Raw genomic sequence first — 15,519 nt, forward strand, 5'->3', positions numbered from 1 at the left:
AAATCTTTTATCCCCATTTGCAGCTAAGGGATGTGTGTCTCTAAGAGATGGGTGGCTTCCCCCGAGCCCCCACAATGAGTAAGTCTTCTTCCCTAAAGTACCATGTGTCAATAATTCATTTATTAAAAATTATTTTTTAGAACCTACCACATGCCAGAGGTACGTGCTGGGATCAACTGGTGATCAGTCAAGAAATAAGAAATACATTGTCCCTACTCTCATAAGAGCCTGGGGTCAGTGATGGGAAACACTTAAGTGAGCAAGGGTGACACCGCATAGTGAAAACTTCAGTAAATGACGCCTAGGCTATTACTGAGGGGTTGCTGAAGGCCCCACATCACCACCATCTCAACTGACACTTCTGGGGCACTTACTCCGTGGTATGCACTGTGTCATTGCTTTGCAAATATCATCTTTTCTATTGCTCATCCATGTAGTCGATGTATGAGAAAAATGAGACACAGAGATGCTAACTAATCTATCTACGTCACAAAGAAAGGTATAGTCCAAATTTAACCAGGCAGTCTGACTTAAGCCCACACACGTGGACTTCCACCTAGGTTAATTATAATCTTCCCGAAGAAAAGATTAAGATATTTAGGTTGGTAAACTAGCACAGTCTTGTCCAGTGAGACAGAAAAGGTTAGACTAATGATTGGTTTGAATTAAAATCTATTACAACTTCAGGGCACCTGGGTGGCTGAGTCGCTTCAGCGTCCAACTTCGGCTCAGGTCACGATCTCCTGATTTGCGAGTTCCAGCCCCACATCCGGCTCGCTGCTGTCCATGCGGAGCCCGCTTCAGATCCTCTGCCCCCACCGCCTCCCCACCCCTCTCCCATTCACACTCTTATTCAGATCCTCTGTCCCCCTTTCTCTACGCCTCCCTACTTACACTCTCCCCAAAATAAATAAATATTTTAAAAATAAAAATAAATAAAATCTATTACAATTTCTAAACAAGTATGTTTCAAAACTGAAATAGAAACCAAATTTTATGACGTTTCTGTGGCCAGGGCATAGAAATTATTTTAATATTCTAATTGACCCAGAGTTGAATCAAAGGATTTAGCTGCCATGCTCATGTCTTTATATTACAAACAGGTTTTAACTTCTATAAATCAATCAGGAGGGTAGAAATCACCGAATGGTATCATTATGACCACAGAATACTTAATAGATGCAGCCTTGGAATTTTGTTGCGGGAAAACACCTAGGCTTTCCCCTCTCAAAGATTGGTGCAGACGCAAGCCTGTAATGGCACTCGGAGTGAGGTCGTTCCGCCTCTCTTTCCAGCCTCCTCAGTTTCATTTGTCACAACTTTTTTTTTTTTTAACTTCTATCCAGGAACATCATTTAAATTCCCAGTCCCCCTGGATTTAATGCTTTTATATACACTTATTCTTTGATTTGGTGCCCTATTTTTTTTTTTTTTTTCTTTCTGGACATTAAGTAGGAATCTAAAATAGTGCCAGGAATCAAGGGTTAAAGACAGGGGGCAAAGGCGTTTCAGCAAGAGAAACACCATTTTGTTTTATTTTGCTTTGCAGTTTGGAAAAGGAAATTGCATCGCTTTTGAAAACAAACGTTGTGAAATTGTAAACCATGCCATTTCTATTCTGGTCTTCATTGAAACTGTCTTTGTGGCAGACTGCACAGAAAGTTCAGCCTCAAGCAATCTATGTAGAACATTTACCTCATTTCCAATAACACATAGGTTGGTAAACCAGGGCCAGTGAAAATAAAATTATTGTAAAATATAGTAAACACTCAACTAAATACAATCAGTACATGCTTTAGCTATTTGTAATGTTTTCTTATATATGCCCCCAAATCACAAATTTTTTCTTTTAATGTCGATCTCATTTGTATACTAAAAACACACTTAATATTCATGAAGACTTTTTAAAGTTGTATTTATTTTTAATTAATTAATTAATTAATTCTTTTAGTAATCTCTACACCCAATGTGGGCCTCGAACTCATGACCCTGAGATCAAGAGTCACATGTTCTTCTCACTGAGCCAGACTTGTGCCCCAAAGAGTTTTTTTTTAATATTTCTTACCTCATGAGTTTTTAGGATAACTGGCCATCAGTCTATCTTCCCATTCTGACAAATGCTTGAAATTACTGTCTATAATTAATTTGTATATATATATATATATATTTGTATACATATATATGTATATATGTATATTTGTGTATATATATATACATATATATATATTTAAACTAAAAATATTATTCATTTTGATTATTCCCTTTTTATCAAATTTTTCTCTGAATATCTTTTATCTTTCCCAAATATGTGTATTGTTTGTTTGTTTTTCAAGATTTATACTTTCAAGGGCTTTAGAAATAAATATTCTATAAACTGAAATTTTTTCAAAGAAGCTAGAATTGCTGTTTATAATAGTAACATTGTGGAGCAAAGTGCATGGTTTGTATAACACACCTTTCTAAAATACAGGGGTTTTTTAACATACAATGCAAATTTTGGAACTAATATCTTTTTTTTCCTAAGGTTATTTATTTACTTTCAGAGAGAGAGAGCTGGGGAGGAGGACAGAAGGAGAGAGAGAATCCCAAGCAAGCTCCACACTTAGGGTGGAGCCCAATGTGGGGCTGGAACTCACAAACATGACCTGAGCAGAAATATAGCATCAGATGCTTAACCAGCTGAGCCACCCAGGTGTCCCTGAACTAATATCTTAAAGTCATATGCTTTCACTTTTGCATCAAGGGGGTGAAAGACCTCTTGGAAAAGCAGCTTGTGCCCAGTTCTGTTGGGTCTACAGGAAGGGTAGACATGGAGGGAGCATTCAAAATGGAATGGAGAACTCAGGGACAGGACAAAATTTATTAAATGAGCATAAAATAAAATAGAACCAATGGCAGAACAAGAGAAAGATAAGAGAACAAATGGAATAGTAATAATAATAATAAAAAAAAAAGACCTTAGGGGATGTTTATTATACATCAGACATTCTTCTCAAATGTTGACGTATTTCAACACACTTAATCATGATACCAACTCATGGCGATCAGAAAACTTGTCAGTTTGAGCTACAAGTGCAGAAGGTATTGAAACACAGTGAAGGAAGTGAGAGAGACACAACCAAGAAGCAAAGGTGTAGGAACCGGAGGGAATGGATGGAGGGAGGGAAGCAGAAGGAATCTGAAGGGAAGGCCGTTAGTGACAGGAAATGACTGGAAATAAGAAAGTCAGAGTTGTTTCTTTGAGGAAACGGGGAGGGGAGGCTTGAGAGGACTGAAGGAGTTCGAAGCACAACATTACAGCAAACATGAGAGTGTCCCTTTATTGTGTTGAATTATGCCAAAGTTCTCTCCCTGTCCCCTCCCACACGTCTGGCCCTGCTCTGTGTCCAAGGACACCCAGACAGTGGTGAGCCTGACCTGGATCTCCAGTCACAGGCTCCACTGAGCCTCAGTGGCAAGTGGCAGGAGACAGGCCACCCGCAGCCAGTGTTATCAGGGGTTATTAAGAGGCCACACCTGTCAGCCCTTCGGAAAGTCTCATGCCCACCTGCTCACCGGAAGCCTTCTTTACATCCTAGCCTGAAAGAGTTGGAGTTAATTGGTAGATTTAATGCAATGTGTTGAATGGAAAGGGGGCAGAAGGGGTGGGGGGGGGCAGGGGGAGACACAAGCAGAAGATTCAAAATTGCAAGGCCTGGGTTTTAGCCCCAGTTCTAAAATCTGGTGGCTTTGGCCAAGTCATTCCTCCTCTCTGCCCCTTCGTTCCTTCATATCAAACTGTGACTGTTGGAACATTCTCTGAGATTCGTTCCAGCTCTAATGTGGTATCTTTTCGAAGGCCTTCTGACGTAATGGATGTAAGCCTGTTTTTGACAAATAAAAGTTGTTATTGTTGATTCATTTGATAATAAGATTCTAGGTTTTCGATCCATACCACTGTGGCTTGAACTCTGAAGGGGTAAACTCAGGCAATGTGGTGAGGGGATTACTCAACCCCAACAGGTGGTTTGGGTGCTTGCAAGCAGGGACAGGCTGGCCCGTCTGGGTCATCCCAGCCACCTGCAGCATAATGCACCAAGAGCAGACTCCCACTCTAGTCAGATGCTCCCAGATCAGCATATGCTGACAATTTGCCACAGCAGAGCCATTTGTCTGAACTTAAAGTCTGTTAGCTGAAGCCTAATTAAAACTTGGCAGTTGCTTGGATAAACAAAGTCATTCCATAATACTATCTTGTCATTGCAGAAAGCTTTAATTAGCAGGACTTGTAAAGAATGGGCCATCTTTCGGGCACCTGGGTGGCTCAGTCGGTTAAGCGCTCGACTTCAGCTCAGGTCATGATATCGTGGTTCATGGGCTCGGGCCCTGCATCAGGTTCTGTGCTGACATCTCAGAGCCTGGAGCCTGTTTCAGATTCTGTGTCTCACTTTCTCTCTGCCCCTCTCCTGCTTACTACACTCTGTCTCTCAAAAATAAATAAACATTAAAAAATTGTTTTAAAAAAAGGATGGGCAATCTTTTCCTCAAGTGTGTGTTACCTTCAGTACTAGCTAAGGTGCTCATCTAGAATAATCCTTTGCTGGGGGTCTTTGATGAGACAGCTGTTCTCTCAGTGCATCTTTGAGGAATAACAGCTGGTAGTTTTTTCCTACCGTTGGGAGTAAGCAAAAAAATATTTTGCTCATCTGAAGGATGTATAGAAAATATCCAAATCATGTAATAACAAATATAACTCAAATGTCCCCAATGACTTCTATATCCTCTCTTCAATTCTGCAGGCCATCTTCTTATTCTTAAGCATTTGGTGGGGTTTTCCGTTCTACCAGTTTCCTGACCCCAAGGTACATTACACCCTGACCCCAGGGTATATTTCCGGTACATTAGTGCTCCTGAAAATTCAAAACCTTTCCCCTAATGGTTTGGTGTTTAAGATTCTGAATATAAAGTGATACGAACAGCACCCACCTGGGGTTTTCCAAGAATGACCTAGAGAGACTTGCCAGGTGAATTCTCAGTTCCTCTTTTTAGGCTGCACTGAGGCCTCTCTTGACCTTGGTAAGTTTTCTAAAGTAGTCATTGTTTTGAGCTGTGGTTTAAAAGTTTCAACTTGAAGCGGATTCTGTAGTAAATAAGAAAGTAAAAATCACTGTTCTTGGGGAAGAGCGGTGATTGGTGGGTAACCTGTCCCCCTCTATAAGGAAGTTCAGTGGTTTAGCTCACTGTCCTCCTAGAGGTACCATAGTAATGAGGTAGACTGACTCTTCTAACTTCTTTCGCCTCAGTTTGTCACTTAATCAACTGAAGATAAAAACATCATTTTGTCCCCCCCAAACAGACAGAGGCATTAGATTTGGGATATGGAATATGTTCCCAATGAACATGGCAGCTGCCATGGGTAGGGTAGTTTCCTCAGAAAGAACATGAAAGAAAGAAAGTGGAGGGGCCCCTGGAAATTTTCAGCAAGGCTAATGTGAGCACAGGAAAAAGGAGGGTGCCCTGCAGACAAGCCTAAAACTCAGATCTTGTTTGATAACCTGTAATCACTACTGGATCACATCTACACTCTGCCTGAAAAATCTGCTGTGTTGAGATGGAAAGAGGCCCTGAAGATGAGAAATGTGGATCTTGGGGCCTCTTGCTGAATGCATCCAAAACAATGTGGAACAAGGTAGAATGTTAGGATGTATGTTCCCATGAACTAGTGACAGGTAAAAATACAAAGTAAACTACCCCAGTTTGGTCTTTGATGCCTACCTGTATTCTTACTTATTTTTGTTTTGTCTTTTATATACAACCAATTGTTTGGAAGTTATATCCATCTAATTTTCCAGCATTGGAAATTATGAGAATGGTTCCAGACACATAAATCAATTGACGTAACTCTGCACTTAAAGCAAGACATAGCTTTCAGTTTTGTGTAGTTCACTGCCATTCCCATATTATATGAATTTTCAAAAATAAAGCTAAGGGCTAAATAATAAATCAATCTATCCAACCTCCAAAGCTACTCCAATACTGTCACCAAGCCTCAAGGGACCCATAAAGCAGTTATTCAGAGTGAAGCAGAGACCTAAGCTTCTAGATAAGGTATTGTTGAGCCAGTACATGCCAATTCAGCAGAGGTACCTGAACTTTCTGTACGTGTAGGTTTTCAAAGGAAAATTATAAAATATCTCCCTTCCTATGTAACACCAACATATACTAGTATGACCATTTCTTACAACATCATTCCTACAAGGTAGTGGAACAGAATGGTAATATTTACAAATCCTTTGGTTGAGGTACAGGGATATTTTTATTACTGGGAATATAAAAACACAATAAAAATTTGACCCTTCATTGAAGTCATAGCCCTATAGGTAAATATTTTGGACCACCCACATCTATTAAAATCAAGTTTGCTGCTTCTCTAGATCACTCCTTCTATGGTAGCCAGCCTCCAACATGGCCCCAAAGATCCTTATGTACATGTGTTCACACCCTTGTGTATTTCTCTTCCATGTTTTACCAGGGTTAACCCAATAGGACATGGCAGGTGTGATGGTGTATTATTTCTCAGAATAGGTCATAAAAGACCTTGTGATTTCTGCCTCATGTTCTTTCTCTTGGATTGCTCACTCTGGGAGATGCTAGCTACCATTTTGTGAGAACACTCAAACTTCCTTACAGAGAGGTCCGTGTATGAAGAGCAACTGAGGCCAACAGCCAGTGAGGAACTGAAAAGTCCTGCCAACAGCCACAGTTGTGAACTTGGAGGCAGAATCCTCTCACCTGGTCAAGCCTCGGGTGGCTGCAGTCTTGGCCAAAATCTCATTCACAATCTCATGACAAACCCTGAACTAGAATCAACCCACTGAGCTTCTCCTTAATGCCTGACTCATGGAAATTATAAGATAATAAATGTATATTGTTTTCAGCCAGTAGGTTTTGGGGAAACTTGTTATGCAGTAACAACTAATGTACTCTCCTTTCTGGTCTTAAATGATTTAAGATTGATGCTTTATCATTTATTTCTCTAAACCTATATAGTCCAAAGTTACTTCTTATGTCCTCTAAAAGTGCAAGTTCAGGAATTTCTTTAATCAATTTAAATAAAATGTAAGATCTTATTCCAAGGCTTTATGCTGAAAAAGCCTTCAGTCTCCTTAGCTATAGAGATTGTCCCACAAGGCTTTTCTTTGAGGATTGAGTCACACAAATATATGACTGAAAAACACTTATTTTGCTGATATAAATATAATCAAGATGCTAAATTGTGATTGAGGTAAGAATGAAAGGCAATGGAAGTCACTTTAAATGCTTCATCCACTAAAAATCACCTCAAGAAATTCCTTTTAATGCTTTGCTTATTTAAAATAGAAAAACCTCTACCTTCTCCTCCATAGATTGTTAGAGTTAGCACTTTAAAAATTAAGTTTCTGAAGCATTTTTGAGTGTCAGTTTTCTTCTTATCTAAGACACAAACAGTTTGAGCACGACTCATTCACCCCCATGTTTCCCTGGTAAATCAGCTGACTCTCAAGAAAGATTCTGTGGTTGAAAATCTGCTCCTGAATCTTGCGGTATTTTCCCAACATGTTGGTAATACCATATTCCCATTGACTTAAGATATCCTCAGTTGAGAGGCATGGCCCTGGGCCTCCAATTTTTAATCCTCTGTGCTGTATTTTACTTTGAAATCCTCTCCATGACCAAGCCAAATTTATCACCTTGACAGTGCAAGCATCTCTTAACCAGTGAGAATCTTTCTGTGATTCTAGGCTGTTTACTAGAAACAAAGTGGATACACATAAATAACCAGTGTTAAACTTTTTTGCGACTTTGTGAAATAGCTTGCAAATGAAAATAGATGGCTGTATCACTGAAAGGAAGATAAGAAAAAAAGCCAACTTATTTACAGGCTTCTTTTTTTTAATTAAAAATGCCAGTAACCAGAATAAGTTATGTGTAACACTTCTATTCATAATTTCTTTTTGCCTAATGAAAGAGTCAAAGATAGAGAAAGGAAGGAATGCCACAAATCTGAGCTGACATTTCAGCATCTAAGACAAAAAGAGACATGTCCAAACGGGTTAATGGCCTCCACATGCAATGCCAGTACACCCTGTGACCAAATAAAGAAGGAAAGGCACGCTTATACCTTCAACAGTCTCTAACGTCTCTAATGGAAGACAATGGCCATCAGCGGGTTTATCCTACAGAGCTTCAAGTATTTAAAATCTAGGTTGTTTTTTTACCTTAATTTTATGCTTGATACTTTTTGCAACTTTCCCCTAGAACTTATTTATTCATTTTCCATCTAATTTCTGAGCATAGGTCATCTTATTCAGATTTTTAATAGCTTGTTCCTCAGAGAGTTAATTGCCCTTAAAGTTTCACTAATCTAATCCTAATGAGCCCCAAGGACTCAATCTTCAAAAATGACATATTAATGATGAAAATCTCATCAAAGATCCACACACTTTTAAGGATGAGAGTTCTGATCTAAAATGTGCTCATATGTGCCCATGAAACTCGACTCAAAGCACCGTCCAATGGACTCATCTGCAATGATAGAAATATTCCACACCTGCACTGTCCAGCACAGTAGACACTAACCACATGTGACTTTTGGACATTTGAAATATGGCTAGACTGAAGAAGAGTTTCTTCTAATTTTGTGTCATTTTAATTAATTTAAATTTGGCTACCATATTGGACAGCACGAAAAGAGTCTCATGAATTAGCCCATTTGGTCTTTTGAACTAGAAGCATTTTGAAGCTGAAAATGTCACAGCAGAACTAAATGGAATAAGATTCCATCTAGAAATGCCTAGTTTTGAGTCCATATGCTGTGTCCCAACATCCATGTAAACTGGGCAAATCTTTTTGATTGGTTCTCAGATGCATGGCTTTCCCGTGCCTTTGAATGATATTTTCCTATGTGTGATTTAGGACACCCTCTCATATGTCCTGGAGAGGACTTGAGAGGTATAGAGATGTGGTTAGTGCTAAATCATCCATTCTTTGATGTTTCTGAAACTGGCTTTTATCCAAACCACCTTCCCCCTAGAATTATAGCCTTGTTTCCCTCATTTCACTAGTTATGAAGTAGATGCTCAAGACATTTGTGAGCCCTCCATTGTGGAAAAAAAAAAGACTCTGGTTTTTGGTCCAAGTGCTTCCCTTTCTCAATCAATAGAAAATCCTGGGGCACTTTTTTCACCCCTCTCACTCCAGAGAGGAAGCTTGAAAGCCATCAACAAAGGACAAACACTCAATTTTTGCATGTTTCCAAAGGTAAGACATTACTGTATAGATGAGTGATATGTGCCTGCATATTTAAACACTCTGATCTTTTACACAATTTAATATTTAAGTGGTGTCCATAGGACTAAACGTTCTGTGTGAAACCATTGATAGTAATATTTCACCAGATATATGAATGTATAAATTTAGATCTTCATGGGGCACCATTCCCCCTGCAAAAGGATTTCTTGCTTTCAAAAAGATCACATTCACTCCTTTAAATATGGTACATATAAATGTTTATTTACCAAACCCCATTTACTTGTTCTGTAATGGTTCTAGGTAACTAAATACTTACTTAATTGTCTCATTCGTCTGTAAGAACAAACCAAAGGGTAGACAAAGCAGTCCCCAAATTATAACACTGTTTTTAAGAACTCTGATTAAAGTCATAGAAATTCACACATCTTTATAAAAACAGAACTTTTTAAAAATGACAGATTCTAGATTTTACCAAATATTTAGCTGGAGGGATATATTTTTAAAATGCATTCTTTTATCATTATTTTACTTATGAGTAACACCCACTTTTTCCTCTGCTTTAGAAGTGACTTTAGTTTCTAAGGAGAGAGCACAGCATCTGAAAAGTATTCTTGATTCCATTCTGGCAGGACTTGTCTTGTGTCCCATCATCTCTGATCTTCTCTTATCTTGTCTAAGACCAGGCCTGCAGGCAGGCCAGAATTCCTTCAAGCAAATAAAGGAACCCATTTCTTACAGTTGCCTGGTCAGCCTCCTTCAGGCTGCTGGGGTCTCCTGCCCAACCCTGGACCCTTGCCTAGAGCCTGGCCGTGGTTTCCATATTGTTTGTCTTGACTTCGTTTCTAGTTGAGAACCTTCATCTAGATTCCAACACCTATTTACTTTCATTTCTCAAGTTCTGACACATTGTCTTATCAGATGTAATCTTCTTCCTGCCTGGGTTATGTTTTCTACCTGTTGTTTCCTACCTTCACTGACTTCATAAACGTGAGTTTTTTGCCACCTTGACTTGTGTTTCTACATTGATTCTCTTGCTGTATTTGTTGATGTTTTCTGGATTTATTATAAACCTTAAATGCAAAAACAAACTGAGTCTCAGAGAAATGAAATGATTTCCCCCAAGGTCACCCAGCAAGTAAAATGCAGGTCACTGGGTTTATGGTTCCAATTACCTCCCATCACACTTTCTGCCCCTGACACCTGGTAAGGTCCAGTGCTCAAGGCCACACTCTACACTGATAGGTGGGGAACCCAGTCCTCCCACTGGCAGCCCAAAGCTGCATCCTTTCCACACTATCCTCACGGCACTAGAGACACAAATGTGAAAAAGCAGAACACTATAAACCCAAGAAACTACCTGAAATATGCAAAACATAATGAAAAAACTGTTTGGATGTACAGGTCCTTGGGCTTAACAAAATCTCTGCATTGATTTATTTGTTATTAAGTAAGAATATTGTTACACATAGGAATGTTTCCAAGCATTGCTAGTAACGTAAAATACCTTTATAATTCAAGAGTAAGTTCCATTTCAACGTCTTATGATCTAAGAATTTAACTGAGAGAGATGTGGTGGTTGAGTAACTTATTTTTTTTTTAATGTTTATTTATTTTTGAGACAGAGAGAGACAGAGCATGAGCAGAGGAGGGGAAGAGAGAGAGAGGGAGATACAGAATCTGAAGCAGGCTCCAGGCTCCAAGCTGTCAGGACAGAGCCCAACGCGGGGTTCGAATTCATGAGCTGTGAGATCGTGACCTGAGCCGAAGTCAGACACTTAACTGACTGAGCCACCCATGCGCCCCTTGAGTAACTTATTTTTAACCTGACAATAATGTCATCCATCTGAGTCACTGGAATTTATTATTAACTGATATATTTTAGCTTTGACATTCCGAGGGCAATTTGCTCTTTAAGAATGGACCAAACCTGATGACTTATGTCCTTTGGAAAGATGAGTCAGTTATCTGAACACTCTACCACTTGTTCTGTGGATATCTGAATTTGCCAATCTGAAGGATATGCTCCCTTTTACCGAACCTGACAAGCCACATACGAAAGAGAACCTATTCCAGGGGCAATACCTTGAATATTTAAGTCTGTTTGTATAGAAATGCGCTAAACAGAGTCATAATATTCAGAACGGGATAATACACAACCTAAACCAAAGAATACTCCAAATGAGCTCACGCATTCATTAGAAATATCTAAACGGTATTGAGCCAGGCTAATAGCTGACATCATCTTACTAAATGGTGTGTAAATAACAGGCATGGTGGTGGAGGGAGGAATGGACTTTAAAGAAGTGTTCCAGAGGTTAATGGATGAAATGAAGAAAGTTTCCAGACATATTTGAGGGAGATGATATCCAAAATGTACTTCACAGTCAAATAGACACTGAGCCTCTCTGAGTTCCACAGTTCCTGTATCACATGCCAGGGACAGAGAGAGACTGTGACAGTAGTTTTTGCTCTCTGAGTGGGTGGTTAAGTAATACAAAGAAGATAGTTACTTTATGCTGGGCTCCATTCAATCTGCGATCTGCTGCAGAACACAAGTAATCATCAAAAAGCCCATGCTTCATAACTGCTATTTTTGGCTTCTTTCATTATCAGAAGGCCAACCTGGTGTAAGCCAAGATAATCAGCAGATGGGCAGACCAACATATCAAAGGCACCCGAGTCCACTAAATGCAATTTAGTGGGAGAAAAAAAACAAAAAGAACACCCAGGGAAGAGTCCTTTGGGCATCATTCCAGCCCATTACATTGAGAAAAGGAAAAGAGCTGCTTTTAAGGGTCTCAGCCTTGGCAAGGTGGGCTGTTATTTCCGGCGCTGCTGTGGAATCAATCTAACCGGAAGTGGAAAGAGTCCTGCGGTGCTATGGCAACCACAGCCTGCAGGACGGGAGGAGGGCCCCACAGGCCTACCTGATGGCAGATTGAGAAGGTACATTCTGGTGAAGGGGACCCTCAGGACCCAGTCTGACCCCAGTCCCTGGGACGTCACTTTTCCCCAGTGGCAACGCCCATTGGGGAAGACCGGCTTTCCTCCCCTTAGGAAAACAGTCCTACCTGCGGCTTGGATACGCACACAACCCAGGGTGAGAGGGCAGAGGAGTACCTTTGTGGCCTCTTTTTCACATGTCCCTTCATGTGACCGTCCAGCCTGAGATGGAGATGGAGCAGCAAGCGACGCTGCTATGTGACAGTGACACACTTCAGGACCTTTATTCAGAAACATTCTACAGGAGGGGTGCCTGATTGGCTCAGTCGGTTGGGCCTCCGACTTAGGCTCAGGTCATGATCTTGTGGTCTGTGAGTTCGAGCCCCGCATCGGGCTCTGTGCTGACAGCTCGGAGCCCGGAGCCTGCCTCGGATTCTGTGTTTCCCTCTCTCTCTGCCCCTCCCCTGCTCATGCTCTGTCTCTCTCTGTCTCAAAAATAAATAAAAACATTTAAAAAAAAAAAAAGAAAGAAACATTCTACGGGACCGCCTCCCCCACACGCCAAACACTAGCATGAGAGTCTGTTGCAGCTTTTCTTTAAGATGAAAAGTTTTCATATATTTTCTCTCAACTCTTCACATCCACCAACTTCGTCCCTCCTCTCTTTTGTCTCACCATGTTGCCACTGCCATCTCTCCTCACTAAGCTTAAGGTGGGGACAATGATATATAAAGTTCACTGGCCGGAATAGAATAAATAGCTAACTGATTCCATGAAAAAGGGTTTAACTCAGGAAGGCCAAAGGTGCAAGAACAAATGGTTGACTGGACTCTTTGTTAGTCCACTGCAGTGTCTCTCGATCGTCAATGAAATTTTTCTTTAAAAAAAAATTTTTTTTCAATGCCCATTTATCCGAGAGAGAGAGAGAGAGAGAGAGAGAGAGAGAGGGAGAGAGAATGTGAGCAGGGGAGGGGCAGAGAGGGAGTCACAGAATCCGAAGCAGGCTCCAGGCTCTGAGTTGTCAGCACAGAGCCCAACGTGGGGCTCAAACCCATGAACGGTGAGATCATGACCTGAGCCGAAGTCGGATGCTTAACCAACTGAGCCACCCAGGCGCCCCTCAATGAGTTTTTTCTTATGTCACATTTAAGTCCCTTTGGTCTTCATTTTAATCCTTTTCTATCCCACCCATTCAAACTTGAGTGATCATAAGGACCCACTGCCTTCATCTGTATCTTGCATCTCTCATGAATTTCCCCATCTGTCTGAGAAGGTCACTGTTCTGTAATTATTGAAAAGTGCTAACGTATGGCAGAATACATCTCCTATGTAAGACAGAAGCCGCTACTTGTTCCTGAACAGTCATTCTTCCCTTCTTTATAGAACTTTCCGTTTCTAATTGGGCACAAGGCCTCCTAGAGTAAATATCACTTATCCCATCTTCCTGTATAGCTAGTTACAGCCATGTTACTAAAATCTGATCACAGGAATGTGAGAAGAAATTATGAAAGCACTTTCCAACTCGTGTCCTTGAAGAATAAGCCATTCCTACTTCCTCTCCCACATCATGCTGGTGCTAAGCCATGTTTAGACCATGTGGGCAGTCAATATCCTAGACGTGACGGAGCAACAGAAAAGTTTCCGATACTCTCATGGAAAACAGCCACTCTACCAGCCCTGAACCACATAATTCTGGATGTTACATTTGAAGGAAATGAACTTGTATTTTGTGTAAGCCAGTGGTATATTGGCTGCTTTCACGCTGCTAAATCTAATAAACATGTTTATCCATCTACATTTATTTCCTGTATTTTACCAACCTGGCTAGAAAACTTGGGGGGTCTGCAGCAGTGCAGATTCTATGGGAATTTGTCAGAGACTGCCTCAGGGTGCCAGAAATCTGACCCAAGATGTCAAAAATTAGCAAGAGGTGAGGTTGTAATGCAAGACACGAAGATAACAGTCCCCCAAATATAGGCAATTAAGATAAGGGAAGCCAAATCTGACAATCACACAAAAAGAGTCCCAAAGAGAGTATACACGTTTTATCAGACATATGGGAAATCTAGCACAGTGGCCTTGACAGGTAGTGTCAGGAGGCTGGGCAGAGGAATTCCAAAAGCTTCAAAGACCATAGCTACAAAGTGAAATGTGCAAACATTTTCTCTGCCCACTGGCTATAGGCTTCTGATACCTTTTATACTGAAGTGGTCCAGGCTTACTGATGTAGGTGCATCTCATGGTTCTCTGGTCTTAAAAGCACATGGCCTACATCCAAGCAGGAAACTCACTGCTGATATCAGGAAGGCAGGTTGTAATCTTCACAGTGAATTGGAGGCCTCACTGATAGAAACCTAGACCATAAGGATTCCTCTGGAACCAATGGGAGAGAAAGACTTGAGCTCAGAGCTTAAACTGCACTATCTAATATGGTAGCCATCAGCCACATGTGTCTACTAAATACTTGAAGTGTGGCTAGTCAGAATTGAGACATGCTGTAAATATAAAACAAACAATGGATTTTGAAGACAGAGCAAAAATAGAGTGCAAAATATCTCATTAATATTTTTATATTGATTACATGTAGAAATGGTGTTTTGGATATATTAGATTAAATGGACTGTATTATTTTTTTTTATTTTTTTTTAACATTTATTTATTTTTGAGACAGAGAGAGACAGAACATGAACGGGGGAGGGTCAGAGAGAGGGAGACACAAAATCTGAAACAGGCTCCAGGCTCTGAGCTGTCAGCACAGAGCCGGACGCGGGGCTCGAACTCACGGACAGCGAGATCATGACCTGAGGTGAAGTCGGCCGCTTAACCGACTGAGCCACCCAGGCGCCCCTAAATGGACTATATTATTAAAATTAACTCCTCCTGGGGTACCTGAATGGCTCAGTCAGTTGACCCTCGGGCTTCGGCTCAGGTCATGATCTCACGGTTAGTGAGTTCCAGCTCCCTATCGGGATCTCTGCTGCAGCAAGGAGCCTGCTTTACATCTTCTGTCTCCCTCTCTCTCTGCCCCTCCCCCACTTGCACTTTTTCTCACTCTCTCAAAAATAAAGAAACTTTAAAAAAAATAATTCCTCCTATTTCTTTTTACTTTATTTTATATGGGACTTCCAAAAAATGCAAAATTACATCTGTAGCTCACATTATATTTCTATTGAATAGGGCTGGTCTAGACCCTGGGTTTCTAATACCTGGATGGAACTTTTGTTTTCCCAGGTGAGAGAAGGTTCAGAGTGCAGACATCTGATACCTGAGTCGCCTCTCATCCCCAGAGTAGCATATAGCCAATTT

At 40.7% G+C, this 15,519-nt stretch overlaps 2 long non-coding RNA genes across 2 annotated transcripts; one reads left to right on the plus strand and one right to left on the minus strand.

The window, feature by feature from the left end:
- Positions 1–2,968: 2,968 nt before the first annotated feature.
- Positions 2,969–12,541, minus strand: LOC122231849. The gene is made up of 3 exons (XR_006209109.1): positions 12,391–12,541; positions 4,966–5,119; positions 2,969–3,863 (listed from the first exon to the last, which is right to left on the minus strand). It is a non-coding gene; the product is annotated as an uncharacterized LOC122231849 (long non-coding RNA).
- LOC122231850 lies at positions 12,151–14,008 on the plus strand. The gene is made up of 2 exons (XR_006209110.1): positions 12,151–12,216; positions 13,701–14,008. It is a non-coding gene; the product is annotated as an uncharacterized LOC122231850 (long non-coding RNA).
- The last annotated feature ends 1,511 nt before the right edge of the window (positions 14,009–15,519 follow it).

Source organism: Panthera tigris, chromosome A1, assembly GCF_018350195.1.
Source record: "Panthera tigris isolate Pti1 chromosome A1, P.tigris_Pti1_mat1.1, whole genome shotgun sequence".
NCBI classification, from domain to species: Eukaryota; Metazoa; Chordata; class Mammalia; order Carnivora; family Felidae; genus Panthera; species Panthera tigris.